The sequence below is a fragment of the Bos javanicus genome, chromosome 9, assembly GCF_032452875.1.
Source record: "Bos javanicus breed banteng chromosome 9, ARS-OSU_banteng_1.0, whole genome shotgun sequence".
NCBI classification, from domain to species: domain Eukaryota; kingdom Metazoa; phylum Chordata; class Mammalia; order Artiodactyla; family Bovidae; genus Bos; species Bos javanicus.
The window spans coordinates 41,376,959-41,401,685 of record NC_083876.1 but is presented as its reverse complement, the minus strand read 5'-3'; the positions used below and the strand labels follow the sequence as shown (position 1 = coordinate 41,401,685).

General features: G+C 43.5%; 1 protein-coding gene across 2 annotated transcripts in view; it reads left to right on the top strand.

Moving 5' to 3' along the window:
* Positions 1-24,727, top strand: part of ARMC2 (armadillo repeat containing 2) — a 247,089-nt gene that overhangs the window by 76,899 nt on the left and 145,463 nt on the right. For both annotated transcript variants that reach the window (XM_061427637.1, XM_061427635.1), the window contains exon 5: positions 14,585-14,710. The gene's annotated coding sequence lies outside the window, so the exon portion shown is untranslated. The remainder of the gene's footprint in view (positions 1-14,584; positions 14,711-24,727) is intronic.

Sequence of the window (24,727 nt, the reverse complement as noted above, 5' to 3'; positions counted from 1 at the left end):
GCTCACACATATATTAATATATATATTTGTGTGTATACATTAAAAACAAGACTGGGAGCTGACTGTGGCTCATTCATGAACTCCTTATTGCAAAATTCAGACTGAAATTGAAGAGAATAGGGAAAACCACTAGACCATTCAGGTAAGATCTAAATCAAATCCCTTATGATTATACAGTAGAAGTGGCAAATAGATTCAAGGGATTAGATCTGATAGACAGAGTGCCTGAAGAACTATGGACAGCAGTTTGTGACATTGTACAGGAGGCATTGATCAAGACCATCTCCAAGTAAAGAAATGCAAAAAGGCAAAATGGTTGTCTGAGGAGGCCTTAAAAATACCTGAGAAAAGAGAAGTGAAAGGCAGAGGAGAAAAGAAAAGATAAACCCATCTGAATGCAGAGTTCCAAAGAATAGCAAGGAGAGATAAGAAGGCCTTCCTCAGTGATCAACGCAAAGAAATAGAGGAAAACAATAGAATGGGAAAGACTAGTGATCTCTTCAAGAAAATTAGAGATACCAAGGGAATATTTCATGCAAATATGAGCACAATAAAGGACAGAAATAGTATGGACCTAACAGAAGCAGAATATTAAGAAGAGATGGCAACAGTACACAGAAGAACTATACAAAAAAGATCTTCATGACTCAGATAACCATGATGGTGTGATCACTCACCTAGAGCCAGACATCCCAGAATGCAAAGTCAAGTGGGCCTTACAAAGCATCACTATGAACAAAGCTAGTGGAGGTGATGGAATTCCAGTGGAGCTATTTTTAATCCTAAAAGATGATGCTGTGAAAGTGCTGCATTCAATATGCCAGCAAATTTGGAAAACTCACCAGTGGCCACAGGACTGGAAAAGGTCAGTTTTCGTTCCAATCCCAAAGAAAGGCAATGTCAAAAAATGTTCAAACTATTGCACAATTGCACTCATTTCATACGCTAGCAAAGTAATGCTTAAAATTCTCCAGGCCAGGCTTCAACAGTGCATGAACTGTGAACTTCCAGATGTTCAAGCTGGATTTAGAAAAGGCAGAGGAACCAGAGATCAAATTGCCAACATCTGCTGGATCATTGAAAAAGCAAGAAAGTTCCAGAAAAACATCTATTTCTGCTTTATTGACTATGCCAAAGGCTTTAACTGTGTGGATCACCACAAACTGTGGAATATTCAAGAGATGGGAATATCAGACCGCCTTACCTGCCTCCTGAGAAATCTGTATGCAGGTCAGGAAGCAACAGTTAGAATTGGACATGGAACAAAGGACTGGTTCCAAATCAGAAAAGGAGTACATCAAGGCTGTATATTGTCACCCTGCTTATTTAACTTATATGTAGAGTATATCATGTGAAATGCCAGGCTGGATGAAGCACAAGCTGGAATCAAGATTGCCAGGAGAAATATCAATAACTTCAGGTACACAGATGATACCACTCTTATGGCAGAAGGTGAAGAACTAAAGAGCCTTTTGATGAAAGTGAAAGAGGAGAGTGAAAAAGTTGGCTTAAACTTTTTAAGCTTAAAACTAAACATTGGCTAAAACTTAACATTCAGAAAACTAAGATCATGGCATCCTGTTCCATCACTTCATGGCAAATTGATGGGGGGAGGCAATGGAAACAGTGACAGACTTTAGTTTTTTGGGCTCTAAAATTACTGCAAATGGTGACCACAGCCATGAAATTAAAAGATGCTTGCTCGTTGGAAGAAAAGCTATGACAAACCTAGACAACATATTAAAAGGCAGAGATATTACTTTGCCAAGCAAGGTCCAACTAGTCAAAGCTATGGTTTTTTCAATAGTCATGTATGGATGTGAGAGTTGGACTATAAAGAAAGCTGAGCACCGAAGAATTGACACTTTTGAACTGTAGTGTTGGAGAAGACTCTTGAGAGTCCCTTGGACTGGAAGGAGATCCAACCAGTCCATCCTAAAGGAAATCAGTCCTGAATATTCATTGGAAGGACTGATGCTGAAGCTGAAACTCTAATGTTTTGGCCACCTGATGCAAAGATCTGACTCATTGGAAAAGATCCTGATGCTGGGTAAGATTGAAGTGAGGAAGAGAAGGGGACAACAGAGGATGAGATGGTTGGATGACATCTCTGACTCAATGGACATGAGTTTGAGCAAGCTCCGGGAGTTGGTGATGGACAGGGGGAAGCCTGGCATGCTGCAGTCCATGGGGTAGCAAAGAGTCGGACACAACTGAGCGACTGAACTGAACTAAATATATATTATATTTGGTCTTCACCATAATTCTATGAGGAAGGTACTTTTAGCCCCATTTTACAATTGAGGAAAATGAAGCCCAAGGAGTTAGGTGCTCAAGCTTGCACAGCTAGGGCAGTGGTAGAGCTGCAGCCACCAGGAAGCCATCTTCCCTTCAGCATGTGAACGCGGTGAAACGTGAAGGTGCAGGGCTGCCCCCTCTCTTTGCTCAGTGATTCCTAGAGTCATGCTTCTACCCACCAGTCTACTGTAGAAAACGCCTCTAGATATACTGTCAAACGACTGAAATTTAGAAATTTTAGCTCTTGCTTAATTTCAATTGTATACTTACCTTACATTTTACTTACCTGAATTTTATTGGCACTTAGGCAATAGTTCTGCTTCCTCTGCCCTTCCTTCCTTCCTATTTCTTCATGCTTGCTCAGGGCTTGGGCATAAAAAGAGGAGGAAGTGGAAGAGAAGAGATTCTTAGGGAAGCTTGTGTTCTAGGTCAGGAAACAGGCTGCATAAATGTGAAACAACTAGAGATGGACCCAATAATGTTTGGGAACAAGCTGATGAAGTGCAAGCAAGACATCTCCAACTTCTTCCTCACACTCAGCGGGCCTCTAGCCACCTCTCTCCGGTGGAGTTAATACACCGTGTTCCATGCCGTGACCCTCCCAGCCCTTTGCCTGACTGTGCCTGTCCCCCAGCTCTGTTACCCATACCTCATAGGGCCTTTCTGATACAGCAAAAGCCAAAGGACCCTGACTAAGTTTACATTATAAATTTCAAATCGCTTGAGGTAAAATTCCACCTCCCAAGCTGATGGAAGGTACAGTTAGAATGGTAAACTTGCATTAACACATAGACTAATTATTATATTTCTTTAGAGGGGTCTGGAAACATTGGGCCATAAGTGAGCATTCCAGAAGGACCTTCTTAAATTTTTTTTAAAACTTTCTTAAATTTTGACATCATGATTATAAAATAGATTTCTAGTCTCATCCTCTGTACCAGGTGGCATCAGTCAGTTTGTGCTGCCACAGTTGAATGCCATAGACTGGTGTCTTAAACAACAGGAATGTATTTCTCATGGTTCTGGAGGCTGGAAGGTCTGAGATCTGGGTGCCAGCATATTTGGGTTCTGGTGAAAGTCCTCTTCTTGGCTTGGAGATGGCAATCTTCTCACTGTATCCTTGCACAGTGGAAGGAGGAATCTCTGATATCTCTTCTTCTTCCTCTAAGGCCACTAATTCCATCATGAGGGCTCCACCCTCATAACCTTATCTAACCTAATCACCTCCCAAAGGCCCCCACCTCCTAATACCATCTCATTGGGGTGATTAGGGCTTCACCAACTGAATCATGGGGGACTCAGTCATTCAGATTATAACATAGGGGGAGGACCTTTTGGCTCTTCAGAATGAGAACAACCCCCAGGCTCTCTTTTCTCTGGGTCACCTTTCTTCTCCTCTCCCCGCTTACCCCTCTTCCGTGGGCTGGGCCTTCATACTTCTCCTGGTGATTCACTACCATGTGGGACATTCATCTTTAAGATAGGAATAACTGATCCTCAAAAAGTGGCTGCCTTCTACCACTAGTTCATAGACCAAAGAAAGTATCTTGTGTAAATACTTATTCTATAGAAAATTTGAAGAATCTAGCTCAAACAGATACTTTTCCTTAAAATTAATTTTTGCAGTACATGCACAAAACAAAAGAATATGAGGGGCATAACATTCATTCTTTAAAACTCATCAAATGTTATATCCCAAAACAGCTGATGTAAACTAGAAAAAAAAAACAAAACTGGTTATGATATTAAAGGCAAATTCCTCTCATTCTTGTCCCCACACTCCCTATTCCTCCCTGGAGGCCACTGCTGTTAGAGTGGGGTATAGCCTTCCAGAGAGATTCCCTACATGCCTTTATGATCTTTAGTTTATTATTTTATTATTTTTTTTCCTTATGATCTTTAAAAAAAAAAATCCAACGACAGTATTTTGTCCAGTCTGTTCTTCTTGCTTTCATTGCTTAATAACATATTGTGGAGATGATTCCGTGTCACTACAGTCAGTACTATCCCATTCTTTCGATGGGCAGCTCAGTTTCCCCCATGTGTGGGTATAGCATAGTATCTATACCAGTTCTGCCTAAAGAACTTTTAGGTTGTTTGCAGTCTTCTGTTACTTTAAACAATGGTTCTATATAAGCATGCCTGTAGAATAAATCCTTGTAAGTAGACTTATTGGATCAAATGGTATGTACAGTTTAAAAGCTGTGAGATAATCTAAATCTACAAAAAAATGTAAAGAAGAATGTAACTTTTCAGCCAATCTGATCATATGGACCACAGCCTTGTCCAACTCAATGAAACTAAGCAGTGCCATGTAGGGCCACCCAAGACGGAAGGCTCATGGTGGAGAGTTCTGACAAAACGTGGTCCACTGGAGAAGGGAATGGCAAGCCACTTCAGTATTCTTGCCTTGGAAACCCATGAACAGTATGAAAAGGCAAAAAGATAGGACACTGAAAGATGAATGCAGAGTTCCAAAAAATAGCAAGGAGAGATCAGAGCCTTCCTCAGTGATCAGTGCAAAGAAATAGAGGAAAATAATAGAATGGGAAAGACTAGAAATCTCTTCAAGAAAATTAGAGATATCAAGGGAACATTTCATGCAAAGATGGGCTCAATAAAAGACAGAAATGGTATGGACCTAACAGAAGCAGAAGATATTAAGAAGAGGTGGCAAGAATACACAGAAGAACTGTACAAAAAAGATTTTCATGACCCAGATATTCACAATGGTGTGCTCACTCACCTAGAGCCAGACATCCTGGAATGTGAAGTCAAGTGGCCTCAGAAAGCATCACTATGAACAAAGCTAGTGGAGGTGAAGGAATTCCAGTTGAGCTATTTCAAATCCTAAAAGATGCTGCTGTGAAAGTGCTGCACTCAATATGCCAGCAAATTTGGAAAACTCAGCAGTGGTCACAGGACTGGAAAAGGTCAGTTTTCATTCCAATCCCAAAGAAAGGCAATGACAAAAAATGTTCAAACTACCGCACAATTGCTCTCATCTTACATGCTGGCAAAGTAATACTCAAAATTCTCCAAGCCAGGCTTCAGCAATATGTGAACCGTGAACTTCCAGATGTTCAATCTGGATTTAGAAAAGGCAGAGGAACCAGAGATCAAATTGCCAACATCTGCTGGATCATGGAAAAAGCAAGAGAGTTCCAGAAAAACATATTTCTGCTTTATCGACTATGGCAAAGCCTTTGACTGCATGGATCACAATAAACTGTGGAAAATTCTGAAAGAGATGGGAATACCAGACCACCTGACCTGCCTCTTGAGAAACCTATATGCAGGTCAGGAAGCAACAGTTAGAACTGGACATGGAACAACAGACTGGTTCCAAACAGAGAAAGGAGTACATCAAGGCTGTATATTGTCACCCTGCTTATTTAACTTATATGCAGAGTACATCATGAGAAATGCTGGGCTGGAATCAAGCCCAGCTGGAATTGAAGCCAAGCTGGAATCAAGATTGCTGGGAGAAATATCAATAACCTCAGATATGCAGATGACACCACTCTTATGGCAGAAAGTGAAGAACTAAAGAGCCTCTTGATGAAAGTGAAAGAGGAGAGTGAAAAAGTTGGCTTAAAGCTCAACAGTCAGGAAACTAAGATCATGGCCTCTGGTCCTATCAATTCATGGCAAATAGATGAGGAAACAGTGGAAGCAGTGACTGACTTTATTTTGGTAGGCCCCGAAATCACTGAAGATGGTGATTGCAGCCATGAAATTAAAAGATGCTTACTCCTTGGAAGGAAAGTTATGACCAACCTAGATAGCATATTCAAAAGCAGAGATGTTACTTTGCCAACAAAGGTCCATCTAGTCAAAGCTATGGTTTTTCCAGTAGTCGTGTATGGATGTGAGAGTTGGACCATAAAGAAAGGTGAGTGCCAAAGAAATGATGCTTTTGAACTGTGGTGTTGGAGAAGACTCTTGAGAGTCCCTTGGACTGCAAGGAGATCCAACCAGTCCATCCTAAAGGAAATCAGTCCTGGGTGTTCATTGGAAGGACTGATGTTGAAGCTGAAACTCCAATACTTTGGCCACCTCATGTGAAGAGTTGACTCACTGGAAAAGACTCTGATGCTGGGAGGGATTGAGGGCAGGAGGAGAAGGGGACAACAGAGGATGAGATAGTTGGATGGCATCACTGACTAAATGGACATGAGTTTGGGTAAACTCCAGGAGTTGGAGATGGATAGGGAGGCCTGGCATGCTGCAGCCCATGGGGTCACAAAGAGTTGGACATGACTGAGCAACTGAACTAAACTGAACTGAATGTAACTAACTCTGCCCAGCATTATTACATCTCAGCCAGGAAAATCACCTTCTGTTTAGGAAGCAATGAAGTGTATGGTCACTAACTCATATGTTATGTACTAGTGATTTGGAATGAGGATGTTATCTCATTTTGTTTTATGACCTGGAAGCCTGTATCAAGTGTTGCTATGATTGTACATGTGTTGTACCTAGTAGCCTCACCAATGTCCAAAGTGGATTGTATTTCTAACCCATCACCAGTGTGTTGCTTAATATGCTTCTTTGGTGTTCAGTTCAGTTCAGTCGCTCAGTTGTGTTTGACTCTTTGCGACCCCATGAATGGCAGCATGCCAGGCTTCCCTGTTCATCACCAACTCCCGGAGTCCACCCAAACCCATGTCTGTTGAGTCAGTGATGCCATCCAACCATCTTATCCTCTGTCATCCCCTTCTCCTCCTGTCCTCAATCTTTCTCCAAATCAGGGTCTTTTCCAATGAGTCAGCTCTTTGCATCAATCCTGAACATCCAGGACTGATCTGTTTTAGGATGGATTGGTTGGATCTCCTTGCAGTCCAAGGGACTCTCAAGAGTCTTCTCCAACACCATAGTTCAAAAGCAGCAATTTTTCAGTGCTCAGCTTTCTTTATAGTCCAACTCTCATATCCATACATGACCGCTGGAAAAACCATAGCCTTGACTAGAGGACCTTTGTTGGCAAAGTAATGTCTCTGCTTTTTAATATGCTGTCTAGGTTGGTCATAACTTTCCTTCCAAGGAGTAAGCGTCTTTTAATTTCATGGCTGCAATCACCATCTGCAGTGATTTTGGAGCCCAGAAAAAATAAAGTCTTGCTTGCCCCTAAACAGCAAGAAGACTGAGGCCTAGTCTGACAAAGTGTGGGGGCTGGCGAGAGACCTGAATTAGCTAAGAAGTGATTATTTCCCCCACACAGAGTCTACCCCAAGTATCCAGCTGTATGAGTAAATGACTTCATAAGGATTAATTTTATTCTGTATACAATGGAATGAGCTTTTAATTTTATTCTTAGTTTTTGAATTGATTTTGGTTTAATTTCCGTGTAAAAGCATATGTGTAGGAATAATTTCCACTATAGTGTATCATAGACCTCATACCTTCTTCAGGGATTTTAATAATGCTTTTCCGAATAGGAAGTCAGGGTTCTCTCTGTGCCCCATCCCCGGCTCCCACTGTGTTCACTTTCTTGCATGTTGCACATTTAGGATTAAGATTTTTTAGTTTTCCTTCAAACAATGATTTTGCAGTATTAAACACACCTTATAACTTTCGGCCTAGTATTTGTGTAGATGGCTCTCCAGTGCTTTTAAAATTACTTAATTAAAATTCTAGAATGATACAATCCCAGTGGGTTTCATTAGTCTTACTTTTACCTTCCTCATTTAGTTTTCTCTTATAGTATTTTTCTTTGCTAGAATTATTGGAGATGACTACAGCCCAGCAGACTGCTTAACTATTAACTTATTACTTAAGAAAACACTAAAATAATATAAAGTATTCGTTGTAAGCACAAAGATGTTAAACTCAGCTTGATATTGATGTGATGTCTCTCTGCTCCAAGGATGTAGCTAACTTATGCTCAAAAAGCCTTTTGGGAAAGACTTCAGTCTTCTGAGATTTTCTATCCATCTTTTCTTTCTTTCTGTTTTCTTTGAACTGAAATTATTCCATCAGTTAGCCACCGAGTCTGATTTTATAATCTGCTTGCAGTTCAACAGGAGGGAACCAAAGATGTACACACTCTTTTCCGTTTATGCCCGGGATGCAGTAAGATTAGCAGAACACACACATCATTGCCTGGGCATGCAAGTATTGCCATGCACAGGACAGACCTCTGGTGCTTCCACTTTTCTCCCCCTCTTAGTGACAGAAAACCCATTGGACTCCAGCAGTAGTTAAGCTCCGGCAGCCATTGGCCCCAGAACTCTACCTTCTGCCTTTCAGTAGGTAGAGGCCAGCGGGGGAGGTGGCCAATCGGGCGGTCTGTATCCAGGAGAACGTGGCACAGTTAGCTATTTAAATCCATCCAGGATGATGTCAGCAAGCGGAGCTGAAAGGGTTAGGAGCAAGGCTAAAGGAGAGGAGGAATCTTGTCAGGCTGCATTATTTACAGAGACCCGCGCTGAGGCTAAGCAGAGAGCAACACACCCACTACCTGTGCCCTGAGCCAAACTCCTCACGCCTCCAAGCTGCTTCCTCTCAGCCTCGAGAAAAGAGGAATGGCTGCAGAAAATAATTTGACACTAAATGAGACGGGGAGAGCTTAATTCTTACATGATTTTTTTTTCAACTGGAAGAGCAGCTTTCTACTTAGATAAAAACGCACAAACCGGCTCTGGTTTGCACATTGCTGGGGTTTTACCGGAAAGCTGGTCCGACTCACACCCGCTGATAAGAGAAAAGCGTTTGTTCCCGCGTCTGGAAGTCTGTGGTCCCAATAACCCAGCGTGAGACTTGCAAAAATGGTTCTCAGCTTAGACGCCGTTTTGCAGCACGAGCAAAATGTTCAGGCTCAGGAAATGATGCTAAAGGCATTTTGAAAAATGTAAGATGGGCCTGACACAGCGCTGGCACAGGATACATGACGGAAGCGGCGTGGTGAGTGGTGATAACGGCCCCTGGGGCCTGGCAGGGAGCTGGTTTCACACTCCAGTTCCAACACGCCCCCTCCCTGCCCCCCACCGGCAACCCCCCTGCAGGAGAAGCCTCATCAGACTTCAGGGTGAGAACGGAAATCTGGCCAAGCCCCTGGGGGACTCGGGCAGAGGGTCAGGCCACAAGGAAGGAGGTGAGGCTCGTGAGAGCACCTCTTGTCAGCCAGGACTTGACAATCTACCTGTGCACACATCATGCAGCGAAAAATTGTGTCCGTTTTGGTTGTTCTAAGCCCTGCTCACTCCTGCTTTTCCAAAGCACCTCCTGTAGACAAGAGGCTTGCAGCATTTTCCCTTTGGGTCTCCCAGGGAGAGGCCATGCCATGCCACTTACACAGGTGCTCAGTAAGAATTAGATGGAGAAGACACACTGATTACTGCTAATAAGTGGGTAAGTTAATAATGGCGAGATGCCGGTTTCCGGGCAAATCCACCCAGTGCTATGGGACCTGCAGCTGATCTGCTTAAAAGGGTGGCTTTTCTTCCAGATGGCCGTGCCCTTTGTGTCAGGGAAGGGTTTTCCTTCCAAGTCTGGTGCTCCAGAGTTGCAGTGCAGATTAGGGAATCCGTTTTAACTTGCCACTCTTGAAAAATAAACATTCTGGGCACAAGAAAGGGAGCTTTTCAACCCGGACAGGATTCTGCATGTTTGAGTACTTGTGGCAAGACCCTCTCTAAGATAATGAGCAAGTGCTCCCAGCACTTGAGCGTTATTCCAGGCTTCCACCCCAGCATTGTTCCGACGGCTCTTTTCTTCAAGATGAACTGTCCTTCGTTAGTAACTGTAGAGCGAGGAGGGGAAACCTTGATGATGATATGAATTCTGAGCAATTATATTTGGTTTGTGTTTCTCTTGCAAAACTCTTCCTTTAAGGCATAAGCAGGGATGTATTAATATCTCTTTGCCATTTTGTTTCCCTAATGTTGTTACTGCTGCTATAATTTTAACAAGTACGAGAAGGCAAACTATATGAAGACCTCTTTACCCAACAAATTCTGCATGAATTCTGAAGAGGTCAGTGAATTTAAATGACAGAGGAGAATCAGTATAGGTAATGAAATGATGGAGATGAAAGAGAGTATAATTCCATGATATTGTAAAATCCACAGACATTATCTCATCTCCTCCAAGCACGCCCAGGCACAAAGAGATAAAAATCTTCATCTCTAGATAGACACGATTCCTGCTTCGAGGTACTCAAAATCTAGTGAAGGAAGCAGATGTGTATACAAGTAACTGTAAGACAAGGCACATATGTGGCAAAAGTGTAGATAAAATGCAATGAGAAAGCTGAAGAAGCAATGATTCATTCCAGGGGTGAGGCCTCTGAGTGGACCTGAGGAATGAGGAGGATTTCAGCATGCAGAATGGGGGATACTGCATGTGAAACTCTGCAACCTTCAAAAAAGAAAACTGAGTCTATATGAAGAAATAGCCCAAACTGTCCAATATAGACTACATAAAAAGAGGTCACTCAGCAATGTACTTAGAATTAGGGTTTAAAATATATATATATACATAATATATATGTATATATGTGCTTAGTAGTTGAACATTTAAGCTCTAAGGGAAGACTGGATTAAAATCTAAGCTTAGTACTTTCAGTGGATTGTGTTATTGTTAAAAATATTTTCTGAGCCTTCCTGGGGGAAGGTTATTCTTTTCTGTTCATTGATACCAGGCTGGTCCTGTGACCTGCTTTGGCCAATGAAATGAGAGCAAAATCGAGGTGTGTGTCTTCTGAGTAGATGCTTTAAGAGCCGTCATTGGCTTCATCTGTGTTCTCTTTTCTCTGTATTCCAGTGATCAGCTAAGTACCACATAGAGGTGCTCCTTTGGCTTCAGCCTGGGTCCTGGGATGAAGACAGCAGGGATCCGAGCCAACTGTGGTTGACATGGCTCATTAGCATAAGCAAGAAACAAACCTTGGTTAGTGTCAGACACTGAGCTATCAAAGATGCTGTTACTATAGCCATCACTCAGTCTGGGTTGACTATAGACATCTGACAACCAATGGGATCTTGTTTAACTTCTTTAAATCTCAGTTTCCTTATCTATGAAATGGGAATAATAATAGCACCTACCTCAGACAGATGATTATGAGTTTAAAAAGAGTTAACTTTAAATCACATTGCATGATATTCAGTTTATGATATGAAGTTACTGTTGCTGCTGTTGCTGCTAAGTCGCTTCAGTCGTGTCTGACTCTGTGCGACCCCAGAGATGACAGCCCACCAGGCTCCCCTGTCCCTGGGGTTCTCCAGGCAAGAACACTGGAGTGGGTTGCCATTTCCTTCTCCAATGCATGAAAGTGAAAAGTGAAAGTGAAGTCGCTCAGTAGTGTCCGACTCTAGCGACCCCATGGACTGCAGCCTACCAGGCTCCTCCTCCCATGGGATTTTCTAGGCAAAAGTACTGGAGTGGGGTGCCATTGCCTTCTCCGGAAGTTACTGTTAGTTATCTTTAAATACATATAGAAAAATGTCTGGAGGAATATACACCAAACTGTTAAACAACCGTTCTCTCTCAAATGTGAGATTCAAGATGACTTTTATTTTTTTATTTCACTTATTTATTTAATCAAGTTATTTATAATGAGCATACATTATTTTAGTAATCATAAAAACTAGATATTTCTACTTTGGAAAAATGAGCCATAGCACCCTGTACATTTTTTCATCACAGTGGTAACTACACCAAACTTGGCCTCTTGAAGGAAAGGACTATGTGCACTGCCCTGTGTGACTGGGGCATGGCCTCCCGGATGCCCCAAGATAAGTGCTCAACACACATTTACACAAGTGTAATTTATCACTGTTCCTTATCTGAATAGCTGGACGGATGGTAGCTAATGACCTATTACTTCTGAGATTAGAAACACAAAAGAAGTATAAGCTCAGAATATGTGCATTCTGAATTTCTCATAGATGTATTAATTGGACACTGGGAATATGCATTTGAAGATCAGAGATGGGGATAAAAAAACTCCTCTAAATAGAGGTGATTAGTCGAATATGTAGGTGTAGAATGAGAACATGGGCTTTTGGGTTCATCCTGATCCCCACTTGTCCCTGCAAGACCAAGTCCAAATATTTCTGCCAACAGCACTCATTCCACAATTATTTACTGAGCACCTACCACATACCAGGCACTAATGGATGGTACGGAGTGAGTAAGAAATGTTCAAATGTCTCTGCCCTGGAGTAGTTTATGTTTTATGGTGAGAGGTAGATAGTACTAATGGTGAAAAACATAAGTAAAATAGAGTATCCTATAGTATTAAAGAGGAAAAACATGGAACGGGAAAGGGAACACTGGGTGTTGCCATTTTCAACAGGGTAAGTCAAGCTAAGCCTTGGTGAGGACATAATATTTGGGCATAAGACCTTAAGGAGGTGCCTGGGAACTCTGACTCCTGGAAGCGTGATCCAGGTAGAGGGAACAGAGAGGGCAGAGGCCTCGAGGTGGGAACACGCTTGTGTGTAGAGGAATAGCAAGGAGGTCAATGCGGCAGGATGAGTAGGGGGGCCAGTGGCAGACGAGTTCAGGGAGATGACGAGAGGTAGACAGGAGGTGCTGGCAGATCACATGAGGCCTCATCAGCGGACTTTTGGAGGAACTCTGACCTTTATTCTAAGTGACATGGGAAGCTCCTGAAGTTTGATTAGAGGAGTAAGTAACATTATCTGACTTGTGTTTTAAACTAACCGGTCTTGTTCCTGTATTGATAATGGACAGATAAAGGAGAAAGGAGACGCTGGAAGAACGTTAAGGATGTTATGGCAGTAATAGGTGTTGGGCTTTTGGGCTAGAGTGGTGGCAGTGGAGGAGACGAGAAGAGGTTGGATCCTGGATGTATTTTGCAAGTGTAGTCAACATAATGTACTTGTGGATTTGATGTGGCATGTGAGAGAACACGACAGAGGATGAGATGGTTGGATGGCATCACTGACTCGATGAACATCTGGGAGACAGTGAAGGACAGGGAAGCCTCGCATGCTGCAGTCCATGGGGTCACAAAGAGTCAGACACGACTGAGTGACTTAACTAACTAACTGAGAGAGAGAGAGAAGCAAGGATAGCACCATGGTTTGGGGCATAAGCAAGAGGATGGAGCTGCTGAGAGGGGAAGACTTCAGGAGAGTGGTTTTGGGTAGCAATTTAGGAGCTCAGTTTTAGACATGCTAATCTTGAGATGCCTTTAGATACCCAAGTGCTTAGATATCCAGTAGGTGGTTGGCTATGAGATACTGGAGTTCAGGGAAGTGACCCAGGACGAATACATACATGGGTGAGTTCTCAGCAGATCAGTTGCACTTTGATTGTGAGAATGGATGAGATCACATAGGAGAAAGTGCAGGGAGAAAAGGGGGCTGGAGCCTGAGCCCTAGAGCCCCTCACACTTTACAGTAGGGGAGAAGAAGACCGACCAGCAAAGGAGCATGAATGAGTGGTTGGCAAGGGAGGAGGCAAAGCAGGAGTGAGCTGTGTCCCAGAGTGTTTCCAGGGAGAGGAGCTACTACAACAGGGCTAAGGGCATTGAGGAATAAGACCCATCCATTGGATTTGGCCGGGTCAAGTCACAGGTGACCAGACAAGAATGTGGTGGTGGGAGGGGGGTGGGGCGGGGGTTGACTGAAGGAGGTTCAAAAGAGAGGAATCAGAGTGTAAACAACTGATGGAGAGAATTTAGCTGCAAAGGAGAGTAGGAGGCATGGAGCTGGAGAGAAAGATGAGTCCAGAAAAGTATTTTCTTTCTTTTCTCTTTTTTAAGGTGGGAGAAATGGCAGTGGTTCGTATCCCCCAGCACCCAGCCCATCACACTCATTCGATAAGCATTTGTTGAACTGAAATGAGCAGATCTAAGGAAAAGACATGGACAAATATGAGTCATCCCTGAATGCTGTCAAATAAGTGAAATGAGAAGAAATTCCAATGCTTCTTATAAGAGAGTGAATGTTAGCACCTGGAGACTGTGGTCATGGGAATTCCTTTACCATCTTCCTGTACTTAAGACACTGCTTTTTAACACAGGGTCAAGATCTACGTTTAAGTAGAAACTTTGGGTTGATATTTTTTAGTGCCCACAAATATAGAGAAGAAAATAGCAGTGACCCGTATTTCCATTATGCAGAATTAATTACTACTAACAATGTGGGCATATTTGTTTCCAGCCTTTTCATTCAGTACTCAGTTTTTAAAACCTACACTGTGGAATTATGTGAAAAAAAATATGATGTATGTCACTGTGTGTGTGCACCATATGAACTCACACACACATACTTGCTCAAACAGTTGTGGCTTTTTGCTTGCTCTTTCCCAGAGTTTCCAAATTGGAAGGTGCTGTGTTACAAACTGCTCTGGCAATAATGGAATCACGAAGCAGTGATGTCACATGTATGGATACAGAATGCATTGGCCAAATAATACATTTTTAAGCATAAAAACTGTAAGTAACCTGTGCACACAGGAAAAAATTCTAACGTGACCCTTCTGATCTACAGTCCTCCAGTTTTTCTCTCCAGACACAACTAGCATTGCCAGTTCCTTGTGAATGCTTCCAGAAATCATATTTGCATATGCAAATGTATATTTTCTATTTTCTTACACAGATGGTAGCATATTGTGTATATGGTTTAGTACTTAGGCACAGGGTTTTGAAAATTTTGGAAGAGCTTCTTGATAATAAGTCTTCTTTCTTTTTTTAATTTCAGTTTTGTTGAGGTATAGTTGACATACAAAAATAGTAAGCTTTCTGCATGTGCAAATTAGCAATCATGCTCTTCCCTCTTGCCTGGTCTCAGACAATTAACTTGGGAGGGGGGTCAAAAAATGTTCTACACTAGCTAGACAAGTCCCTTCAGATCATATGACTCCACGTCAGTACCACACGGTTCTCATTCTCTCTGGTTGAACTTACTTCAAAGCTCACAAGAAAACCCTTTATATTTTTGGTAACTAAACCAAAGTCCTGTAGAATACAACAAAACCAAACAGAGGGAAATTGGGTCTCAGCTTGAAATACAGCTGGGCAAGCCCACATTTAGTTGCTGGAATAACAACCAACCGGGAGAGTCCAACTAAATTTAGCTTGGACCCTCAAACACTGTTCAGCTCCAAGGTCAACATCCCCCATTCCCCACATGGAGAACTCTACCCATCTCTGAAACTGGTAGAGGAGAAGAAACAACCCTGCTCGTCCAAAATGCTGACTTTGCAAAGATGACCTAGTCGCACTGGTATGATTTAATTGGCTGTAAAAGGTTTGATTTATAGCCAATCAATAGGCAAACAGTGTGATTTGTTGCTGGGGGAGTACAGAGCACAGGGACCAGGGTGACGCCGAACAGTGGGAAGGTTAATTAACACTGTGAAGTTCATTTAAAATTTTCTTTAGGAAGGCGAGAAGAGCAAACTAGAACTATAAATGCGTCTCATGCTGCAGGCTGGCCTGAAGGAAGACAGAAGGTGAGCAGGTCAGCTCCACTAGTCCTTCCTATGTGGCCTCCTCACATGCCCTCCCTGGACCCCAGGGGAGGACTGCCAAGGACAGAGAGCCCCACGCTGGGGCTCAGTCTGGGCCTTACGATGAGGTCAGCCTCAGTTTCCTGGTTTGTTCAAGTGGCAACGTTGGCATAGATGAACCCCCTCAGGCCTGGAATTCTTGGTGATTTGGGCCTCCTACAACTACCTGCCTAGCAGCCCAGCCAGAGCTCTCTACACCCTCTACCCTCACGCTCTGGAAACCCAAGTAGAGAGGGACACACTGGGCCCTGGTGCCTCAAGATGTGTTAAACATAAAACTTGATAAGAGGGGAGCATTAGGACCCTGAGAGAGCCCTGTATCCACCCCGATCCTGAAGATGGCAGGGCTCTGGCGCCCGGGAAGGCCTGACAGCCCACACAGAATCCCAAGTGGGCACCAGATCTCCTCTAGGAGAAACACGTGATGTACTTTATGGAGAATAAATGAGACGAGGTTGCCAAGTGTAGCCTAGGCATGACTGCAGTGAGGAGCAGGACTTCTGATGGGCTCACAGAGCTCACGAGTGCAACTTAATATCTGTCGTGGTCCTGGTGAGGCCCTACCCACTGGACGGTGGTGAAGAGAAGCCAGATTGAGTCTAATCAGTTTAGACTTTGATGCAATGATTACTACACTCTCTTTAGGGCGGCGTGTCTCCATGTTGCTCAATCTGTCAAGCTCCCACCCCTATCCCTGTTCTCTGCTCCTCTCTTAGAAGGACGGGTGGCAGCAGAGTTCTTTTAAGATCTCATGACAGTTGGGAGTGAGACGGGCCCCTGGCCTCGTGCTGGTTCATGTGTGTGTACACTCTCTGTGATCCCTAAGCTGTGGTCAGGCTGGTTTGGTGTTTTACTGGTCTCAGTTCCCTATGAATTCCTGCTGTGTTCTTTCTCAGCCTATTTGTAGACCCGTGGCCCCTCCCTGTGGATGTGATGACTCTCCATCATCACAGACCCCCCTGAATCCCTGCCACTCTCTCCCCAGGGCCCTGGCCAAGCTACCACCCACAGCAGCAAATTGGGGGCCACACTGGGGCCCTGGCAGCTCTCCTGGCTTGGAGTGGGGGGCAAAAAGGTGTTTCAGAAGCAAGCTTGACCCTCTCTCTGCCTGTGCCTTTAGCGTCTTGGAGGTGGAGTACAGGGGTAGACCCCCCCCCCCGACCCCCTAGACAGCATGCTGCTTCTTCAGGCCCTGGCACAAATGGGGGCGGTCCCCATGGTGTGAACCGTGATTCCGTAGTCTCACAGGCCCGCCTCAGCCTCCGCTTTGTACTTAGTGGTGGTGTGGCTTGGGGCAGGGCCTTGACCGCTGCCTAACCAGGAGGAGGATACCCGCCTCAGAGGATGTGCTGACAGTCGATGCGATTTTCTGTAAAGCAAACAACTCTTTTCTGAAGGAGGATCCTAGTGTGTAGAGGACAGAAGTGTCCTTCGCTAATGAAGCAGAAGTGGTAGGATTCCTCCCTGAGAATTCTCACCCAGACCCTGGCCCTTCCCCATGCAGTGCTGGATCCAGGCCTGTGCCCGGTTTCTGCTTTTTCTGAGTCTGTTTATCAATGTTTCAGTGACTGAAATACCACTCTCTGATTTGACCAACAAGTCATTTTTAAAAATAGCAATTTTGGGAACTTCCCTGATGGTCTAATTGTTAGGACTCGGTGCTTTTACTGTGGTGGCCTGGGTTCAGTTCCTGGTCAGGAGGCACAGTGGGGCCAGGAAAAAAAGGGGAATATCTAAAAAAGCTGAATTCCTAGGAACAGAGAGTTTATGTTAGTTGCTCAGCCATGTCTGACTCTTTGTGACTGCGTGGACTGCCAGGGTCTTCTGTCCATGGGATTCTTCTTCTCCAGGGGATTTTCCCAACCCAGGGATTGAACTTGGGTCTCCTGTATTGCAGGCAGATTCTTTACTGGCTGACCCACCAGGGAAGCCCAGATATTATGTTACCTCAGTTATCAAATTTCCTGGAGATGAAGTCAATCTATACATTTATTGGTTGACATTACAATAAAGGGGGTCGTTTCTTCCCTGGGCTAGGGGGCAGCTTGTGGAGGCAGGGCTGAATGCACCCAGAAATTTCATGTCATCTGCAAACAGGGAACTGGTTATGGTGCCTCTCTCAGGAAAATGACGAAGAAATTTGAAATCAACCTGCAGGCCAAGTGCATTTGCTTCTTCTTTGGCAAAACCAAAGTGAAGAGATGAGCTGGGGGGCCCTGGGGCTGTGGTACCTGGACCAGCACAGTCACATATGCTGTAACTGTGCAATCTGCCATCAGATGACTGAAGAGGATGAAGGGCCTACTGGAAACGTTGATACCTGCAATAAGTGGGTGAATTTACGTAACCAAGAAGAGAAAGTTTGTGTGACCCGGCACTTCTCCCCTAGGCCAAACCCAGGCACAGCATATGCTGTCTTGGGCCCACTGAGGGTAACAGGGTGACTCCCCAAAGTCAAGATGCCTTCCAGGTCCATCTTCTATCACAGAGTCTCCACTTAACAAGCTTTTTTTTCTCTCTCTCTCTCTCCTTCTCCATAGCTCACCCCTGGTCAATGTCCAGTTCCCTGTAACAGCTTTTGGCTATAGTGAAGGTTAAGGTAATCAGTCTTTTCACAGAAAGTGCTACCCTGCCAATCTTTCATTTCAAGACTTCTGTCATTAACTGGAATGAAAAGCTGTCTCTCTCTTTACCAGGATTTCAGGTCTCTGTAGATAGGGGAGGAGATGTCCATTCATTCTCAGGACAATGGTCCTGGGTTAGTAGGTGCTCCTGGAATTGTCCCAGGCCTGGTGGTGATAGGGTGGCCTTTAGGGAACCCTGGATAGTGAGCCAGAACCTGAGAGTCCTCTGCTTCCTCCAGCTTGGGAGGTCCAGCAGGATGGGGCCTGGCCCTGAGAGAGTCAGTGAGACGGGGAACCTGGGCCTCTTTGCCAGCCTCTCGTGTTCATTCCCTCCCTAAAGACAGCCCCACCTCCTTCCCATCTTTCCCCATCTGTCCATGTCTTGTCTACTTTAACCCCAAGACTCCTGCTGCTGCTACATCGCTTCAGTCGTGTCCGACTCTGTGTGACCCCATAGACGGCAGCCCATCAGGCTCCTCTGTCCCTGGGATTCTCCAGGCAAGAACACTGGAGTGGGTTGCCATGTCCTTCTCCGACCCGAGACTCCTAGACACATACATTCTCATATAAGTGACAGCATTTTCAGTCATATTTAATGATTTCTTGCTACTAACCTTCCTGGCCTTATTTCGTATACCTTACCTCCTCTTCTCCCCCGATTTCATTTTTCCCTCTACTAATAAAATGTCTGCCAAGGAAATGCCATTGGAACCATCCTTTTTGTTAATAGAGGTATTATTTTCTAGAAAGGCCACGAGGTATTTTGGGGACATAAAATGCCACATCAATAATATGACTAGAGCAGAAGGGTTGACTTGAGAATAAGAACCCCAAAGAGAAATTAGAAACATATTGTTTCCCTAGCTTCAGGGGCTGGAGCAGTGAAGGAAGCAATTTAATTAGAGGGCCATTCCTGATGGGGAATTCGGTCATGTCAGGAAAGTTGCAAGTTAGGGGGGAAATTTGGTAAAGTCAAAGGAAGCTTACTGTGTAACAATACTATTACAGTGTCTGCACTATTCTCGGAGGTGAACCCAGGTAGCTGAAATGAGAGCAGACAGGTTAAAATGTCAGGATGTTGAGCTACGGGGAACTGCCCTCCCATACGTGTCGTCTGACTTCTGGTTACTTCTCTCCATGATTCAAGTTACGAAGGTAATTTGTTGAATCCAAACAAGGCCATGGTAGGTCAAGAACAGGCTGGCTTGGTATCAGTTTGCTGGAGTGTGAGTTGGGACTTGTGCTTTTCATTCTACTTCTTTTTTTAAAAAAGTTTTATGTTTTTGTCCTAAGCCACCACAAAATCTAATCTGGAGGTATGTGGTATCTAAATAAAATGAGATTAAAATGTCCTTGCTCTCATATTCTCCAGCTGTAAATTCTTTCGTACCCACATCCCATCCCCCTTACTGCAAAACTGAGGACAAAAGCCTTGAGCCTGAGTTCCAGGATCCATATGGTGGGTCTGAGTGGGCCTCACTGGTTCTTCTCACTGTTCCCCACAACCCCCTCCCATCTTCCATGAAGCCAGCACCCATCTTGCTTGCCAAGACCCTCTCCTACGTTCACAATGCGTGTTCTTCATCATGGCACTGCTCTCATTTTGTCCAGCAATATATGGATTTACTTATCTTTCTATTTCCCCACACATACTATCTCCCAACCCCCATGTCATAGGGTCTCAGAGGGCAAGAACTGGGGTTATTTATCTCTGCAATCCCTTGGTTCAGTCACCAAGTCATGTTGGACCCTTTGTGACCCCATGGCCTGTAGCCCACTTGGCTCCTCTGTCCTTGGGATTTCCTAGGCAAGAACAGTGGACTGGGTTGCTATTTCCTTCACCAGAGGCAATCCCCTGGGTGCTGTGAATAGTATCTTGAAAGTAGTTAAGATGATAGATATATGTTGGTTAGTGGTGGGCCAGAAATATTTTATTAAGGACATTAAGAAGATAGTTGTGCCTAAAAACCAGTCTTGGGAGTTATCTGTGCTAATTGTTTGAGCCAGAGACAGTAGGAATTCCACAGCCTACCATGTAAGCCCACTTTTAAACTGAATCACTTTCAGAACAAAGCTTTCATTGTTTTAAACTGAAGGACAATGCTTCTGCAAATTTTAAAATTTTTCTCTAATTTCAACTTCCATTAAGTTAGAGAAAACCTAGTTGACCCTTCATAAGCTTGGAGAGAGATATTAAGTAAGATTTTTTTTTTTTTTTCAGAAAGGCTAGTAAGCAATTGGGTCTCAACAGGAAGGAATCAAAAAGAAGAAAAAGACTTGGCTTTGAGATGGGCACATACAAAAACTGTTTTCCTACTTAAAAGCAAGACTCATGCCTTGCTCAATAACTCATTTGACAAAGGACACCAAACAGCTCTAACTCTTCTTGCCAAATAATGATGTGCACTCTGGCTATTAAAAGACAATCTAAAGAGGCCTTATTTATTTATTTCCCCCACCTTACTCCCCAAAGGAATTGAGTCAACTTTATACAAATGCACAATATATCAAACTAAGAACAAACAGAGAGAGGACAAAAGGAAAATAAAAGTGGAATAGTAAGACAGATAAGGATAAAGTTAGGATGCAGAAATACATGTCAGAAATTCTTGAACTTTTGAGTTTGAACTGAGTTTCCTGGGGACACAGGCAAAGAAGAGAACACAATGGACAGGTTTCACAGTGTGTTTAAAATCAAGGCCTGCTTCCTCAGTGTCTGCATACTGAATACTGCACCCCACCTCTCTATGGCTTTCTTTGGGGTTAGTCATTCTGGTGTCCACCGTCGTATGCCACATGGGTTTGAAACCACAGGATAGGGAGGAGCCCTCAGTTTAGCCTGTGGATCAACTGTCTGTAAGCACAATGCCCATTCATTTCAAGAGTCCACCCAGTGAGGATGAGAAAGATAAATCAGAAGGAGATGAACTCATTCTCTGCGCTGGCATCGCATGCAGGGTTTTCAGTGGTGATCAGACTTATGAGGGTTGTCTCCAAAAAGACCCCAGAAAAGTTCAAAGAGGCAAAAGAGTCTTTAACATCTTCTTGACAATTAACATCTTTCCTCTTTCTGCCCTCCAGAAGCCATGATATTCTCTGCTGCCTAAAGGCCCTGCTTTCCCCAGAGTCCCCTGCCAAGTGCCCTGGCTTCACAACTGCCTCTCTTTCTTTTCCAAAGGGAAAAAAGAAAGATGACACACTTCTCTCTCAGATAGCCATTAGGAGGAAAGTCACGCAAGTAAAATAATTAATACATTGATGTGCATGACGGATATATACACCACCCAGGAATAGGTTGTATTTTTTTAAGAGTGACTTTTTAACCCACTTAAAACTCTAATTAACTGACGAGAGGGTTGATTGATTAACAGATTGTGCGTGCAAAGCAGAGCTAGAGCTTTTGAAACAATGACACCTTCTTTATATGTCTTGCATGCCTTTAGTGACCATTTCATCATCCATCAAAAGCAAAGGATTTAGCAACTTGAGCGCCAACTTCTAAAAACTGACTACTGTTGCCCTAATGATACGTGAAACATGTTGGAGTCACTTAAGCAGTTACCTCACTATGCTTGTCTTAATCGATAAAGGGGAATAACAATAGAAGTTACTTCAGGGAATTTGGACATGAACGTAATAGGAGCACTTTTTCTTCCCTCTTTTCCTATTAGTCACCCTCCCTCCCTCATCCCTTCATCAAATGTAAACCAGAAAAACAACTGGTTTCATGCTTGAAATTGTATGTCCTCAAAAGCAATCTTCTTCCCACCCTGCCTGAAGTTGCTTTGTTTCTGGACAGTATACAGTGTCTGCTCATTACCACTCTACTGTCCCACTTCCACGCACATCTCTCTGATTGTTATTGTCCCATAATTGAGGCTATAAGCCTGGTGGTTGGCTAGTTATGCCAAGGGACTACCTGTGGAGGACTCCCTGCTAACACTCAAGAGGTAGATGGGCATGGCCCACCTGCCCTGGACTGCTTTGTCCTACATCAGTTGTCAGTCAGGGCAGAACTGTCAGCAGCAATCATCAAGGGACAAAACCTTGTGGATGGAGATACATGTGCATGGGGGCGAGGGGTGTATCTGTATGTGTGTGTGCTAAGTCACTTCAGTAATGTTCCACTCTTTGCAACCCTATGGACTGAAGCCTGCCAGGCTTCTCTGTCTATGGGATTTTCCAGGCAAGAATACTGGAGTGGGTTGCTATGCCCTCCTCCAGGGGATCTTCCCAACCCAGGATGGAATCTGTATCTCTTACATCTCCTGCTTTGGCAGGTGGGTTTTTTTTACAACTAGCACCACCTGGGAAGCCCATTATGTGTATAGATATGTGTGTGTGTGTGTGTGTGTGTGTGTGTGTGTATTCATTCTGTGCAATTTTTTGTATTGAGGCCCACACTGTGCTTTACTTTTCAATATGTATAGCTAGGTTCTTTATGAACATCTGGGTTAATTTTTAGTTTCTCAAGAAATAATTTCCAGTATTTTTAATATATTTTAAAATAATAGCTAATAGTAACAGAGTATTTTCGTTGGGCAAACCTTCCCAAATTTGGGGAAATTTTTAATAAAAATGACTATTAGAAAACACCAAAGAATAACCAAAAACTGAGAGAAACTAGACAAGAATCTACCCGGATGAGATTTGCTTTTGCAGCAGCTTTTTGCTTTTGATAACTTCCCAACCTCTGGACAGCTTAGAGGCAGCAAAAATCCACAGTCTTGCTGGGTTAAAGAGTCAGATGCAGAGTTTGGTATAGGATGCTATCATATATCCATCAGAATGGCTAAAATTTAAAAGATTTATAAAGCTAAATGTTAATGAGAATATAGAGTAACTGGAATTCTCATATGTTGCTGTATGTAGTCGGATATATCAGTTCAGTTTAGTTCAGTTCAGTCGCTCAGTCGTGTCTGACTCTTTGCGACCCCATGAACTGCAGCACGCCAGGCCTCCCTGTCCATCACCAACTCCCGGAGTTCACTCAGACTCACGTCCATCGAGTCAGTGATGCCATCCAGCCATCTCATCCTCTGTCGTCCCCTTCTCCTCCTGCCCCCCAATCCCTCCCAGCATCAGAGTCTTTTCCAATGAGTCAACTCTTCCCTTGAGGTAGCCAAGTACTGGAGTTTCAGCTTTAGCATCATTCCTTCCAAAGAAATCCCAGGGCTGATCTCCTTCAGAATGGACTGGTTGGATCTCCTTGCAGTCCAAGGGACTCTCAAGAGTCTTCTCCAACACCACAGTTCAAAAGCATCAATTCTTTGGCACTCAGCTTTCTTCACAGTCCAACTCTCGCATCCATACATGACCACAGGAAAAACCATAGCCTTGACTAGACGGACCTTTGTTGGCAAAGTAATGTCTTTGCTTTTGAATATGTTATCTGGTTGGTCATAACTTTTCTTCCAAGGAGTAAGTGTCTTTTAATTTCATGGCTGTGGTCACCATCTGTAGTGATTTTGGAGCCCAAAAAAATAAAGTCTGACACTGTTTCCACTGTTTTCCCATCTATTTCCCATGAAGTGATGGGATCAGATGCATTGATCTTCGTTTTCTGAATGTTGAGCTTTAAGCCAACTTTTCACTCTCCACTTTCACTTTCATCAAGAGGCTGTTTAGTTCCTCTTCACTTTCTGCCATAAGGGTGGTGTCATCTGCATATCTGAGGTTATTGATTTTTCTCCCGGCAATCTTGATTCCAGCTTGTGCTTCTTCCAGCCCAGTGTTGCTCATGATGTACTCTGCATATAAGTTAAATAAGCAGGGTGACAATATACAGCCTTGATGTACTCCTTTTCCTATTTGGAACCAGTCTGTTGTTCCGTGTCCAGTTCTAACTGTTGCTTCCTGACCTGCATACAGATTTCTCAAGGGGCAGGTCAGGTGGTCTGGTATTCCCATCTCTTTCAGAATTTTCCACAGTTTATTGTGATCCACACAGTCAAAGGCTTTGGCACAGTCAATAAAACAGAAGTAGATGTTTTTCTGGAACTCTCTTGCTTTTTCCACGATCCAGCGGATGTTGGTAATTTGATCTCTGGTTCCTCTGCCTTTTCTAAAACCCAGCTTGAACATCTGGAAGTTGATATATGTGGGACTTTAAAATGGTACAATCGTTTTGGAAAACGGCTTGACAGTATCATACCACTAATATCGAGTTATACTTGGACTTAGCGATTTCATTCCTAGGTATTTATCTAAGAGAAATGAAAACACACACACAAACAAAACAGTTGTTCGAGACTGTTCATAGCAGCTTTTTTTTTTTTTTTTTTTTACAATAGCCAAAAGCTGGCTTCCCAGGTGGT